Here is a 14,195-nt window from a genome sequence, read left to right on the forward strand (position 1 = left end):
TGAAAATAGGAAGGAACCAGGAAAGAAACAAAAAAGAAACAGTGAGAAGGGGAAAAAGGGAAGCCAGAAGAGTACAGTGCCCTTGAAGCCCAGGGAAGAATAGTCTCAAGAAGGAAGGGGTGATCAACTGTGTCACATAGATTAAGTGTGGTTAATGGGTCAAACAAAAGGAAGACTAGGAGGTGGCCATTGAATGAGCAGAGTAGAAGTGCTTATTGATCTCAACAAGCCAAGTTTTGGTAGATTGAGCAAGCCAAATTGGAACTGGGAAGCACAGACAAGTCTTTTGAGAGTTTTGCCCAAAAAAAAGATGCAGAAAAATGGGACAGCTGCCAGAGGGAGATGTATGGTCAAGAGGGTTTTTTAAATTTAAAGGTTGTTTTTGTTGTTTAATAGGGATAGCACAGCCTGTTTGTATACTAACAGGTATGATCTAAAAGAAAGAGAAAAGTTGGTAAATAAGAGAAGAAAACTGCAGGAGCAATGGGTCTGAATAGAAAAAGAAGAATGATAGACAACTATGCATAAAAAAAGGTTTGGTCACTGACACATTTAAACTAATAGAAACCCCCAAACAATCATTCATATGTTATTCCTCAACTCAGGTTTCCTCCATGGGCACAACTGCTTGTGTGTATGTTTTTTGACATTTTTGTGTACGGTACACAACTTGTTCCTTTTTGATGTGGTATTTATATACAGGGCTCGATCAATGCAGGGAAAGTTGCTCTTTCTTGACAGCCCTGAATCATACCAGTATCTCTAGTAGAATGGTCAAAGGGTCTCTATAAATGAAGTTTGTGTTAGTTTTAGGAAACCTTAATTAGGGGAAATTTCCATTAACATGGAAGGGAGGGACGTGTTTATTTCTGTGAATTGGGAATTGTCTTGAGGCTCCTCTAGTCTTCACTTCCTTCCCCCATCAGAAGCTTCCCAGAGCTGCATAGCATATACAAGGAAGAATCACTTATCAGACAGAACAAACACAGGGATCTGACTACTTGAGGGACACACTAGCATTGCGACATCTAAGAGAGGTTTGTTCTTTTCAAATCAGTTTCTTGAGGAGAAATCTGATGCTAGTATTGCTCAAAACATCCATTCATACCCTATGGCATGTAGAAAAAATATTCATCCTTACAGCAAGGAAATTGGGGAATGTCTAAAGGAATTTATAGCCAATTCTATTGTTGAGGTTTTTAACAACTTTTTTGAAATCTAATTTATATACCATAAATTCACCCATTATACAGTTAAGTCAATGACTGTTGATAAATCTATAGTTATGCAATCATCACCAAAACCCAGCTTTAGGACGTTAGAATGTTTCCATCAAGCCATAAAGCTCCCCAGGGCCCATTTACATTTAATCCCCACTACCCTAGGCAACCACAGATCTTATTTCTACGCCTATAAATTTTCCTTTTCTGGATATTTTCTTTAAATAGGATCACACAGAGGTGCCTGGGTGGCTCAGTGGGTTAAAGCCTCTGCCTTCAGCTCAGGTCATGATCCCAGAGTCCTGGGATAGAGCCCCGCATCCCGCTCTCTGCTCAGCGGGGATCCTGCTTCCTCCTCTCTCTCTGCCTGCCCCTCTGCCTACTTGTGATCTCTGTCTGTCAAATAAATAAATAAAATCTTATTAAAAAAATAAATAAATAGGATCACACAGTATGTGATTCTTGTTCCTACCTCTTTCACTGAGCATTATGTTTTTGAAATTCATCCATGTTGCAGCAACTATCAGCACTTTGTTTTAACATATCACTGAATAGTATTTCATTCTATGGGTATATCACATTCTGTTTATCCATTCACTAGATGATAGTCATTTGAGTTTTAGTTCGGGGCTATTATGAATGCTATAAACATTCACATGCATGTCTCTGTGTGGATGTTTTATTTCTGTTGAATAAGGGTTTTTAACTGTACAATTCAATGGTTTTTAGTACAGTCACCAGAACTGTGTAACCATTGTCACTATCTAATTGCAAAATGTTTTCATCATCCCAAAAAGAAACCCTATACTCATTAGCAGTCACCCCTAATATCCCCTTCCTTCCATCCCCTAGAAACTACTAGTCTACTTTCTAACTACAGATTTACCTATTCTGGGCACTTTATATAAAGGAATCATACCATGTGGAGCTTTTTGTGACTGACTTCTTTCACTTAGCATAATGTTTTCAAGATTCACCCACATCACAGCATGTGTCAGTGCTTCAGTCCTTCTCAGTGGCAAAAAAAAATGCCAGATTCTTTGGATACAACACCCCTTATCCCTACCTCAGTTGATTTACGCATCACGGTTGTTTCCACTTTTGGGCTATTATGAATAATGCTGCTATGAACACCTGTGCACAAGTTTTTGCATGGACATATGTTTTCAATTCTCAGTTCTCTGGGTTATATATCTAGGAGTAGACTTGCTGGGTCATATGGGACCTTTATATTCGACTTTTTGAGGAGCTGCTAAACTGTTTTTCAAAGTGGCTGCACCACTTTACATATCAATCAGCAATGTATGAGGGTTCCAATTTTTTCACAAGCTCACCAACACTGTGAACTGGAAATTCATTTTACCAGCATAAAAGGGGTTAAGCAAACCTGTGATTTTTTTTTTCCTACGTGAATAACACAGCGACATCCCTGGGTTGATCTTCCAGAATGAATGGCTGGGTTACTCCTACAACTAAGGAGAGAACACTCTCAAATGCAGAAAGTGATCCAGGGCTAGATCTCAGAAAAAGACTCCCTTGTAGTGAGCTAATCAAATAATAACATCCTCATAGTAATAGCTACCCAACAACAGCCTTGCAACTTTCCAGAAACTGCTTATTAAACCTCAGGGCATTATATGTACTTCATGATTTCCCTACCCAAATGAGTAGTTTCACTAACAAGTTCTAACTGGTAAGGTAGAACTTTTGTCTCATCCAGGAAGGAAATCTGTGAAAAGAAATGAAATGTGTATGTGTATATACATACATATATATACTACTACAGAATTCAGCATTGTTTTATTTCCCACACTAAAATGTCTAGGCTGGGCGCCTGGGTGGCTCGGTGGGTAAAGCGTCTGCCTTTGGCTCAGGTCATGATCCCAGGGTCCTGGGATCGAGCCCCACATCGGGCTCTCTGCTCAGCAGGGAGCCTGCTTCCCCCTCTCTCTCTCTCTCTGCCTGCTCTCTGCCTACTTGTGATCTCTGTCTGTCAAATAAATAAATAAAATCTTTTTTAAAAATTTAAAAAAATAAAATGTCTAGGCAGAGAACCAAAAACCTCAAAATAAGCTTTCTTTCAGTGCAAATAAATAACAATGAATAATTTAAAAATAGTTCATTATGTTGAATTATAATCAGTAATACCTAAGTATGAGATTGTTATGTTATATATTTTATACACTGTTCAATCAACTGCTTTAATTACAATTTTAGCTATGTTTTCTATAATAATAAAAGAAAAATATCACATGTCACTAGTGGATTATAACAACAGGTAGAATAATGTTAAGTAACAATGCATCCTTGAGTGTGAATCCATAGGGAAAATTTACATATATCATAGTCTAAGAACACTTTAGAAAATATCACACCAATATATATTTGAACAGAGTTGTAATACTATGCAAGTAAACTAGTAAACAAACTAAACATCCCCCTACTTGATGAAAACAGCAATTCAATGTCAGCAAAAAACTTTGCAACGCAGCGAGAGAGAGGGAAAGAATAGGAGAGAATAGAGGGAATCTAAAAGATAAAGTCTCAGGTATCAAATCCTAGAACAAATAATCTTAAAAATGTTCTCTTCTCCAGATATTCTTCATAACTCATATTTATATTAGTGTACTGTAATCTGTGTTGCTATATTTTTATTCATTTTCATTGATAATTGGAATTATTAAACTTCTTTTCTTAGTGCTTAGCAAATGCAAAATGTTAGCAAATCCAACCTTAGAACGTATCATGGAAATGGCCCATTTCTGACAAACATTATGTCCACAGGGCTTGTATCAAATGACTATGTTTAAGAAGGACAAAAGTGTTCCAAAGGTCCTCTGACCAACAGTATAACCTCATGTGTTGTATACCACAGGCACTCAATCAATAGAGGGAGAAAGACTGGAGAATCAGCTAAGCACATTTACAGAAATCAAAGATTATCCAGAAATCATGTGGGTTTTTTTTTTTTAATGAACAGAGACATAAAAGGGCTATCCTTTTTTAATCCCTTAGAGTCAACCAGATACAGGATTTAACCAATCTCAGAATATATTCCTCTTCTGAAGTAGAGAAATAGACCCCATTATAATAATGTCATTCATACCATATCATGCCAGATGAGTCATTGGGGGGGCCCCTACCTGAGAAAGACCATGTCAAACCTGACCCAGCTCTTCATGCCTTCCCTGCAACTATGTCAAGGGACTGTTCTGCATGGCCTCGAAGATGGTGGGAGGAAGAGCATCTGCCACACCACCTGCTGTTTCTGCACAGAAGAACCCCCCTCACCCACCCTGGGCTACAGCAGAGTCATCCAGGAAAAATACCCTACCCTCAGATGTGAGCATAAAGGAGTGGGTGGCTATTTAAGGTCTTTTACTTTGACTCACTGTACCCCTAAAAGTAGAGCTCTCTTTTAAGAAATTAGTGCCAAGAGGACTCAATTCTGATGACTGCCTGAATTAAAACCTGTTACAACTAGGGAAACTGGGGTAAGCTGCTCCTGCCAGTATAACCCTGGAGGGCTTCTATCAGAGATACCAGTATTAACATAAATGACCCTGTTCTAGCCTGAGGCTAGATTTGGGCATGTGGGACACAGAGACTTCTGAAATTCCCCAAAGTCCCTTGGGATGTGGCCTGCTTTGTTTCTACCTTCCCCTTGACTTAATGTGACTGACCCTCATAATCCTTCTCTTTGAGGTTTTCCTTTTCAGCTTCCTGCCCCAGGAGTCATCGTAGAATAATCAGTTACTTCAACCATCTGTAATAGCGCTCTCTCTCTCTCTCTCTCTCTCTCTCTCACACACACACACACACACACACACACTTAACAGAGAAAATAAAAAGACCTCAAAGACCAAGCTGCAATGAAAATGGCTTAGACAACCTGAAGACCCATGATACTAAAAGGTATAATAAAATCATTCCTGAAATATTTAATGTAACTAATTGCTAATACTGAAGATGCCAGGAATTCATCAGTGTATAAAAGAGATAAAATCCCTACTAGGGGAGAAAATAAAGGAGAAAAAAAGAATAAAGATGGGGCATTGAGTGGACTTCAGTGGTCAGGGAAGATTTCACTGTGGAAATGCCACATTTGAACAAACACCGGAAAGAGATGAGTGAGTCAGGCAGCACCAAGAAGAGCGTTCCAAGCAGGAGGGCAGCAACTGCAAAGTCCCTGAGTTGGGACCGTACCTGGCATGTGTAAGGAGCGGCAGGGAGGCCCATGTGCTGGCATCAGAGTAAGCAAGCAAAAGAGAGGCAGAGAGAATGAGGTAAAGGGGGGGTGCAGTTCATATATAGGGTTTCTTGGGGCCAAGGAAGGACCTGGGTGGAATGGGTACTCACTGGAGCATTTCAAGCAGATGAAGGACCCTGTTGAGAGCACCTTGTCTGTGACTGGTCACACACAGCACTCTCATAGTTGGCCTGACGGTACCAAACTGAGAAGTACAGGTAAGTACTGGAGAAGAGAAAAAGAAGTCAAATAGGCTGAAGAGTACTAGTGGACTAGCGCTGGTAGTGAGGGATGTGGTGATAAGGAGCACAGGAAAGAACATAGCGTCCACATTTGTTGGCAAGAAATAACAGCCATCACTGAGATGGAGGGTATATGAACACAGGTGTTGGAAAGCATTCACATTAGAGCCAAACTCCCAACCTATCTCAATAACCCAGAGGGTTCTATAGCCCAGAAAAATTATAATTTGGGCTCATAAACAAAAGGTTAAAATATGACCAAAAGATTTACTTTATTATATCATGAGGTCACATGATCTTTGGGAAAACACTGCCAGATGTGTCCCACCACTTGTACTATCTGTGTCCCACACTAGCAGCTGCTTTTAATTAAAACTGTAAGCTGCTTTACACATAAATATATTGGTGAAATATTAAGCACCCATTTTATAATCAGCCCTTGGAGTATTTCTAAACAGACAAATATATAAAGGAAGAAGACAAAGAAATTCCAAGGTCCCGTGCTGGGTAAACACAGAAACTGAGAGATTTCTGTATAGCAATGTCAGACCAACTGACCAATAAGCACTGGCTCTTGTCCGTGAGGTAAAGTAGAGGATCTAGGACATAAAGCCCCTGGAACAGATGGGGGTGCTGGATATGGTGATAAGGTGTCTTTGGGAGGGGCTTATATCTTCTCTGCTTATTTGATTCCCAAAGGAATATTCACTCACTGTGATTTTTTTTTTTTTTCTAAAAATGACAAAGATGAAGTAAATCATTCTTCTTCTCTAACCCCTCTAACTACATGAAGTCACAGTTAACAACCGGATGTTTCTTTTAGACTTTTTTCTGTGCATATAATTCCTTACTTATAAACACATATTTCATATGTTTCCACATTACACACAGAACAAAGTTATTTGAACAATGAAACTGTAGGTATCCTTTACATACTGTTCTACCCTTTTCCCCTTACTTGCCTCTTCATTGCTTTTTCTCTCCAGATTAGGTTGTATAGATCTGTCTCACTCTTGTTTCAACAATTTTTTTTAATGTGGTAAAATATACATACAGTTTAGCACATGAACCTGTTTTAAGTGTACAATTCAATCATGTTAAATACACTTAGAGTATTTTGCGCCTCACGCCTAAGAGATAGGTCACACATGGACTTTGGAGTCAGTCTGCCTGGGTTCAACTCCTGGTTCCCAGACAATCAGCTCTGTGGCCTGGAGCAAGGCAACAGTTTCTACATCTGTAAAATGGCAGTAATACCACTATCTATCTCATAGGAGTGCTGTGAAGATCAAGTGTATATCAATACTTAAAAGTACTCAGAAAAGGGCCTAGCATTTGAGAAGATTTAACTATGGAACAGATCATATTGATAATAAGTATATATCCTAATATATCAAACCAGTTCCCTACAAATGGCCAGTTAGTATATTTGGGGGGATAGCTCCTCAGAGGCAGCTAGAAAGGTGGGAGAGCCACATTAGCTGAGCTCTGGGACAGAGGGTGCTTTTGGCACATACTGGAGAGCAATAGTAAAGGTCAACATGCTACAATGAGCGGGGCGGTTCTAAACAAGGAAGAATGCCCCCATCCCAGCACAGAAACTCAACCTTACCTTTTCATACTACATTCCTGCTTCCTGTAATTTTTTCTCCACAGACTGACTTGCACACAAACAAAATGATAAATGTAGAAGTCTAGTCGATGTAGTTTTGTTTGTAATAGTAACTGATGGGAAATAATCCAAATGTGCTTCTCCACATGGCACTAAATAATTATTAAAGTACATTCATACAGGGCTCTTGGGTGGCTCAGTGGGTTAAAGCCTCTGCCTTCAGCTCAGGTCATGATCTCAGGTCCTGGGATCGAGCATCGCATCGGGCTCTCTGCTCAGCAGGGAGCCTGCTTCCCTTCCTCTCTCTGCCTGCCTCTCTGCCTACTTGTGATCTCTGTCTGTCAAATAGATAAACAAAATCTTAAAAAAAAAAAAAGTACATTCATACAATGGCATGCTATACAGTGGTTTTAAAAGATTGAGAAACTGCCCATGTACTATTAAGAAAAGATTTCCAATATATATTAAGTGGGAAAAAAAGTTTAGAGTGACATACAAGGTATGCTAGCATTTCTGTAAAAAGGAAGATGGTAATTAAGAAGCCACATTTACATATGGTTTTATTTGTGTATATGACGTAGGAAAATAAATGGGGCTACCTGGGAAAGGGTTTACAGGCAGAGGTGAAAATGTGGTGCATGGGATTAGGGTGGCAGTCAGAATTTTTAATATGTGCCTTCTTCTAATTTTTTAAAAAAAATTTAGAATCCGTAAACACCATGGCTTTTTTTTTTTTTTTCTTATCTTTTTGAATTAAGGAATGAGGTAGGCTTTTCTCCAGCATTTGTGGAACCTGGGACAAGAATAAAAATACAGGTCTACAAATGTAAAAGCTATAAATCAAGCTAACAAACTGTTAAATAAAATATGTTCTCTTCCCCTACCTTGACAAATAAACTTTCTTAAAGACAAAAAAGATAAATAAGGGCAAAATTTGAAAGTTGACATAATAGGGGTGCCTGGGTGGCTAAGTAGGTTAAAGCCTCTGCCTTTGGCTCAGGTCATGATACAAGGGTCCTGGGATCGAACCCCACATCAGGCTCTCTGCTCAGCAAGGAGCCTTCTTCCCCCCATCTCTCTCTGCCTACTTGTGACCTCTGTCTGTCAAATAAATTTTTAAAATCTTAAAAAAAAAAAAAAATAGAAAGTTGACAAAATATAAAACACATAGAATTAAAAATTATTATTATGCATATCCACATAGCTGAGCAATGGTTTGGTGATGTTTGGAAGAATAATAAAATAAAACAAAGTAAAATTATATTAAGTTTAAAAATTTACGAAGTAATTTTTAAAGATTTATTTATTTATTTGAGAGAGAGAGAGCGGGGGGTGGGGCAGCAGGAAAGGTACAGAAGCTCAAGCAGGCTCCCCACTGAGCACAGAGCCTGACATGAGGCTCCATCTCAGTTCCATCTCAGGATCATGGTCTAAGCTGAAACCAAGAGTTAGACACTTAACTTAACCTACTGAGCCACCCAGGCATGCCCACAATATATTTTATATTTATTCTATACATCTTTTTTCTTGCACATCATTTTAATATAAACATACTATGTAGTCATAGTCAAGATTTTTAAATAATTTGAGTGCTACTGACAGTAATAACAAATTAGAAATCTTTCTTGAGTATTTAAAGTTTTTAGGGTCTTTTTCCCTAAATTAGTTTGAATTTGAAGAAACCACTCTGCTAAAGCAGAAACAACTGGAATTTTTAAAACCTTTTTAAAGCAGTACTTACACTGGAAACAAACTATGACATCTGATCTCATGTTCAAACATTATAATGGGGTCTTTACTGCAGAAATGATAACATAATATTTAAATTTCTCCTATAAATCAATAGCACTCAATTGCTTTCTCATCTCCCAATGCAGATCTATATAGTATTTCTTAAATTCTTCTCATTTCTAATTTTTAAATGTTGAGATATTATAAAGAAAACTAGAAATAGCATACTTCCTGCAATATCCTACTTCAAAGAATTCAAAATCTTAGAAATTGCCCATGTCTTTAAGTATGAATACCAGCTTTCTATTAAATTGGGAGACAACATCAGTTAAAAAAAAAAAAAAAGTAAAAATGCCCCTGTAGGGTGCCTGGGTGACTCATTTGGTTGGGTAACTACTTTTGGCTCAGGTCATGATCCTGGAGTCCCACATTGGGCTCCCTGCTCGGTAGGAAATCTGCTTCTCCTGCTGACTTCTCTCCTCTCATGCTCTCTCTATTTCATTCTCTCTCTCTCAAATAATTAAATAATTTTTTTTAAAAAAAATGCCCCTGTAATCCTTAAAAACTCAGTCATTATTACAGAGATTGATGATGTGGTGAAAAAGGAACTGTGAAGTGCACTGACACAGGTGAGGATGTGGTCAGTATATGCAGGCAGCAACAAACCATTCTTCTTTCAAAGTACCTCAAATCATAATAGAACTGAAGAAATAATGGCAAACAAGTTTCCGGAACTGCTAAAACCAACCATCTAACCCAAACCAACCATCTAAGACAGATGGAGACAGAAGGATAGGGCTAGGCAATAAAACTTTTCTAAAGAGAGTGACCAGGGAAAGAAAAATCTCCAATCTCAGAAGAGAAGGTAATTAACCACTTATTTCAATGAACTTGAGCTTCTTGCAACAATGTTTCTAGAACATTCATGTGACTGTGATCTTGACAGTATGCTCATTTATGTATAATATAGCAGCAAGGATCTGATATAAAATTACAATATTCTAAGCATACTTTATTAAAATGCTTTATATAGAGTAAGAATTTTATATTCCTATTACTCCCTTACTTATTACTCACCTTAAAGTTAACTGGGTAAGAAAAAATGGTTATTTGGGAGCAAGAGGAAGAAAGAAAATGAGGGAGACCATCTATATAAAAAGAGGTTTGGATGGGGTGAGCACTGTTTGGACTGATTATCAGGGTAGACCTATATTCATTCATAATCCCTATGCTCACTTCTCATAGCACTAGAATCACATTGTGTTGCAAAGGCCTTTTTATTTGATTGCCTCACAATTACACCATAAGCTTACAGATAAGGATGGTGACCACTGTGTTTTCCATTATGTCTCCACCAATTACACAGGGTCTAACAGACAGTAGGTACTGGTAAATTTTAACTGGCTAGGTGGATGGATGGATAAATAGGTAAGTAGGCATGTGGGTGGGTTAGCTCATACGTCAAGGTGTTAGGGAGTTGCACATCCCTTGGCTACAGTAGATAGGAAAGTTTCTTCATATCCATGGGAAGTTGGACTACCAATGCTACAGCCACAAACATCTCTCAGATACCATTAACCTCTCCAAGGCGTTTACCTAATAGGTGTTTATCTAAAGTCCAAATATTGAAAGATAAATCTTAAAAATCCAAACCTAAAAACTGGAAATCCTAGCAACAGCAATCAGACAAGGAAAAGAAATGAAAATGTAAATGTACCTCCTTCTCTTAATGGGCAATACCTTTCAGAGATAACTCTGGTCAGGGATTTGCTGCCAGGATGCCTGGGTAGCTCAGTATTCACAAATCTATCAACATGATATACCACATCAATAAGAGAAAAGATAAAAACCATATGACTATATGATCATTTCAACAGATGCAGAAAAAGAATTTGACAAAGTACAACATCTATTCATGGTAAAAACCCTCAGCAAAGTAGGTTTAGAGGGAACATACCTCAATATAATAAAGGTCACACATTAAAAACCCACAGCTGGGGGTGCCTGGGTGGCTCAGTTGGTTGAGCTTCCAACTTTTGGTTTCCACTCAGGTCATGATCTCATGGGTTGTGGGAGCAAGTCCTGTGTCGGGCTCCATGCTCACTGGAGAGTCTGCTTGGAGATTCTTTCCCTCTGCTCCCCCCACCCAACTTGCATGTATACTCTCTTTCTCTCTAATAAATAAATAAGTAAATATTTTAAACAAAAAATAAAAACTCATAGCTAACATCATACTCAATGAGGAAAAGTGAGAGCATTTCCACTAAGATCAGGAAGAAGACAAGGCTGTCCATGCGCACCACTTCTATTCAATACAGTACTGGAAATCCTAGCAACAGCAATCAGACAAGGAAAAGAAATGAAAGGCATCCAAATTGGTAGAGGAAGCAAAACATGCACTATTTCTGGATGACATGATACTGTATATAAAAAACTCTAGAGTCTTCACCAGAAAACTGCTGGAACTGATAATGAATTCAGTAAGGTCACAGGATACAAAATCAATGTACAGAAATCCATTGCATTTGTATACACTAATAAGGAACCAGGAGAAAGAGAAACTAAGAAAACAATTCCATTTATAATTGAACCAAAGAAAATAAAATACCTAGTGATAAACTTAACCAAGGAGGTGAGAGACCTGTACTCTGAAAATGACAAACTATTGATGAAAGAAACTGAAGACAACACAAATGGAAATATATCCCTTACACATAGAATGAAGACATAGTGTTAAAATGTCCATACTACCCAAAAACAATCTACAAATTTAATGCAATCCCCATCAAAGTACCAACTGCATCTTTCACAGAACTAGAACAAACAATCCTAAAGCTTGTATGGAACCGCAAAAGACCTCAAATAGCCAAAGCAATCTTGAAAAAGAAAGAAGCTGGAGGTATCACAATTCCAGATTTCAAGTTATAGTATCAAGCTGTAGTAATCAAAACCATACGGCAATGGCACAAAAACAGACACATAGACCAATGTAACACAACAGAGAGCCCAGAAACAAACCCACAATTATATAATCGATAAATCTTCAACAAAGGATGCAAGAATATGTAATGGGAGAAAGTCTCTTCAACAACTAGGTACACCTTGTTATTCATTTTGTGTAGTAAGAGAAATGGCTCAAGATTAGAATATTTATGGATTCAGAGGTGGTATCAAAAGGGCCAGCCTTTGGTCAGGGGCATGGGAGGAAAAATATCAGAAGATGGGGGACAAAGAGGTCTAGGAGAGAGAATGTAGTTAGACATACAGGCAAAGGCACCAAGTATTAAGATCTGTGTATCAAATGTTGGCATCCACCAGACAGGGTCTATCATAGAAAAGGCGATAAGCAATCAAGTAGATAGAACAGCCAGGCCAGTTGATGCTTTTGTCATCAACACTGGGATCAGTGCTGGCATTTGGCCACAGTGGCAAAGATGGAGGTAAATATCTGGGCCAATAGCATGGACTTTCACTGACCAAGACCGATCTTGCTACTGGTCATTCACTTTGAATGTAAAGAGAAAAGGTCTAAGGTTAATTACTGGTACTGCTGAATGTCCAGCAACAGAGACCACCACCGAGCCTCTGATAAGGCATCATACCCCAAAGAGATTAACTAGCTAACTTGGCAACAAACTAACTACATTGGGCCCCTTCAATCCTGGAAAAGCCAGCAGTTCAGGAATACATGCATGTTCTGGCTACAGATTTGCCTTTCCCACCTGTAGACCCCAGGCAACACCCTCAAGGGCTTCGAGAATATTCCATCCACTGGTAAGAGATCCCACATACCATGCTGTCAGATCATGGGACCACGTCACAGCAAAGGAGGAGCAGGAGTCAGCCCATGAGCATGGGATTGCAGCACGTGCCGCATTCCTCGGAAGGAGCCAGCTTGAGAGTGTTGAAACTGCCTGCTGGAAGCACCAGGTCAAGAGCATGACTCTGAAGGGACGGGGTGCCAATCTCTGGAATAGATTATATTCCCAGGATGGAAGAGCTTTATATGCTGTCTCCAAGAGAAAGAAGAGATGGACCAAGAAATAAGAGTGGAAGCAGACGTGGACTCACATGCCACTCATCTCAATGACCCGGCCACAGGGGCTGTGACTCCTCAGTTCTGGGCTCTGCAGGGTTGGAAGACCTAGAACCCTGAGCAGCCACACTTTTGCCAGGGGACCTAGCAAGAGTCACCCAGTCATCTTAAGCTCCCTGTGTCCAGGAACCAGCAGGAGGGAGAGAACTTATTGCAGTAGCTGCCTCTCATCATCAGAAGGAGGTAGGCCTGTTGTCACACAATGGGGACAGGCAGGAATATGGGTGCAGCCCCCTTGGGCACTTAGGTGTAGCTGCTCCAGCTTAAGAAGGGCATGGTGACCAGAACCTCGGGCTTCTTGAGGATAAAAGTGTAGATAGGTCACAGCATCACGGAGGCCACTGAGGCCAGCAGAAGTGGTAGCTGAAAGCGAAGGGAACTTAGAACGAACAGCAAAGTAGGAAGACAATGAAGAGCCGTTCGTCTGCTCACCGCCCCCTTCCAAGTCTCCCTCAGGAAGAGAAGCCCACGACGCCATAGAAGAACTGAGAAGAACGGCACTGCCAGTGGGTTCGGAAGTGAGGCTCCTGGCGCTGGGAGAAGATGGTAGTCACAGAGCCGTGTCACCCACCTCCGCTTCAGCACTGGGAGTCCAGTCAACAGACAGCCTCCAGCAGTCCCGTCTTCGTGCCGCCCACGGACCCTGAGCGAGGCTGGCCGCGGAAAGCACGGCTTGGCAGCCCCAGGCCGGAAGAGGCGGTGTCAGCCCAGAGCTCCTCACGTGATTGGCTGCGGCTGGGTAGGCCCGCCAGCTGCTTCCGCCCACTTCCTTCCCCTGGTGTGGGTCAGGAGTAAGCCTTGAGCAACCCAAGCTCCATCTTAGCGTTTACACCTGCAGAACGTACCTGAAAGGAGGATTATTTCAAGCACAGCAGGAATTCTTTCGAGTCCCCTTTTTGGCCTTCTCCCATCAGCTTTCTTCCTAAATATTAACTGTTTCAGTTTCCTCTGTTTAGAGCTTACCCAAAGCACTCTCTCTCTCTCAATGCTCAGGCCACACAGCCCCAAGTGGGTCCCAGACTTCAGGCCCAGCTGGCAGAGAACC

General features: G+C 40.1%; 1 long non-coding RNA gene across 1 annotated transcript in view; it reads right to left on the reverse strand.

The window, feature by feature from the left end:
* Nucleotides 1–13,852, reverse strand: part of LOC116568951 — a 41,137-nt gene extending 27,285 nt beyond the window's left edge. Inside the window, exon 1 of the long non-coding RNA XR_004276796.1 lies at nucleotides 13,722–13,852. This is a non-coding gene — a long non-coding RNA (uncharacterized LOC116568951). The remainder of the gene's footprint in view (nucleotides 1–13,721) is intronic.
* Between the last annotated feature and the right edge of the window lie 343 nt (nucleotides 13,853–14,195).

This window comes from Mustela erminea, chromosome 11 (assembly GCF_009829155.1).
Source record: "Mustela erminea isolate mMusErm1 chromosome 11, mMusErm1.Pri, whole genome shotgun sequence".
Lineage (NCBI taxonomy): Eukaryota > Metazoa > Chordata > Mammalia > Carnivora > Mustelidae > Mustela > Mustela erminea.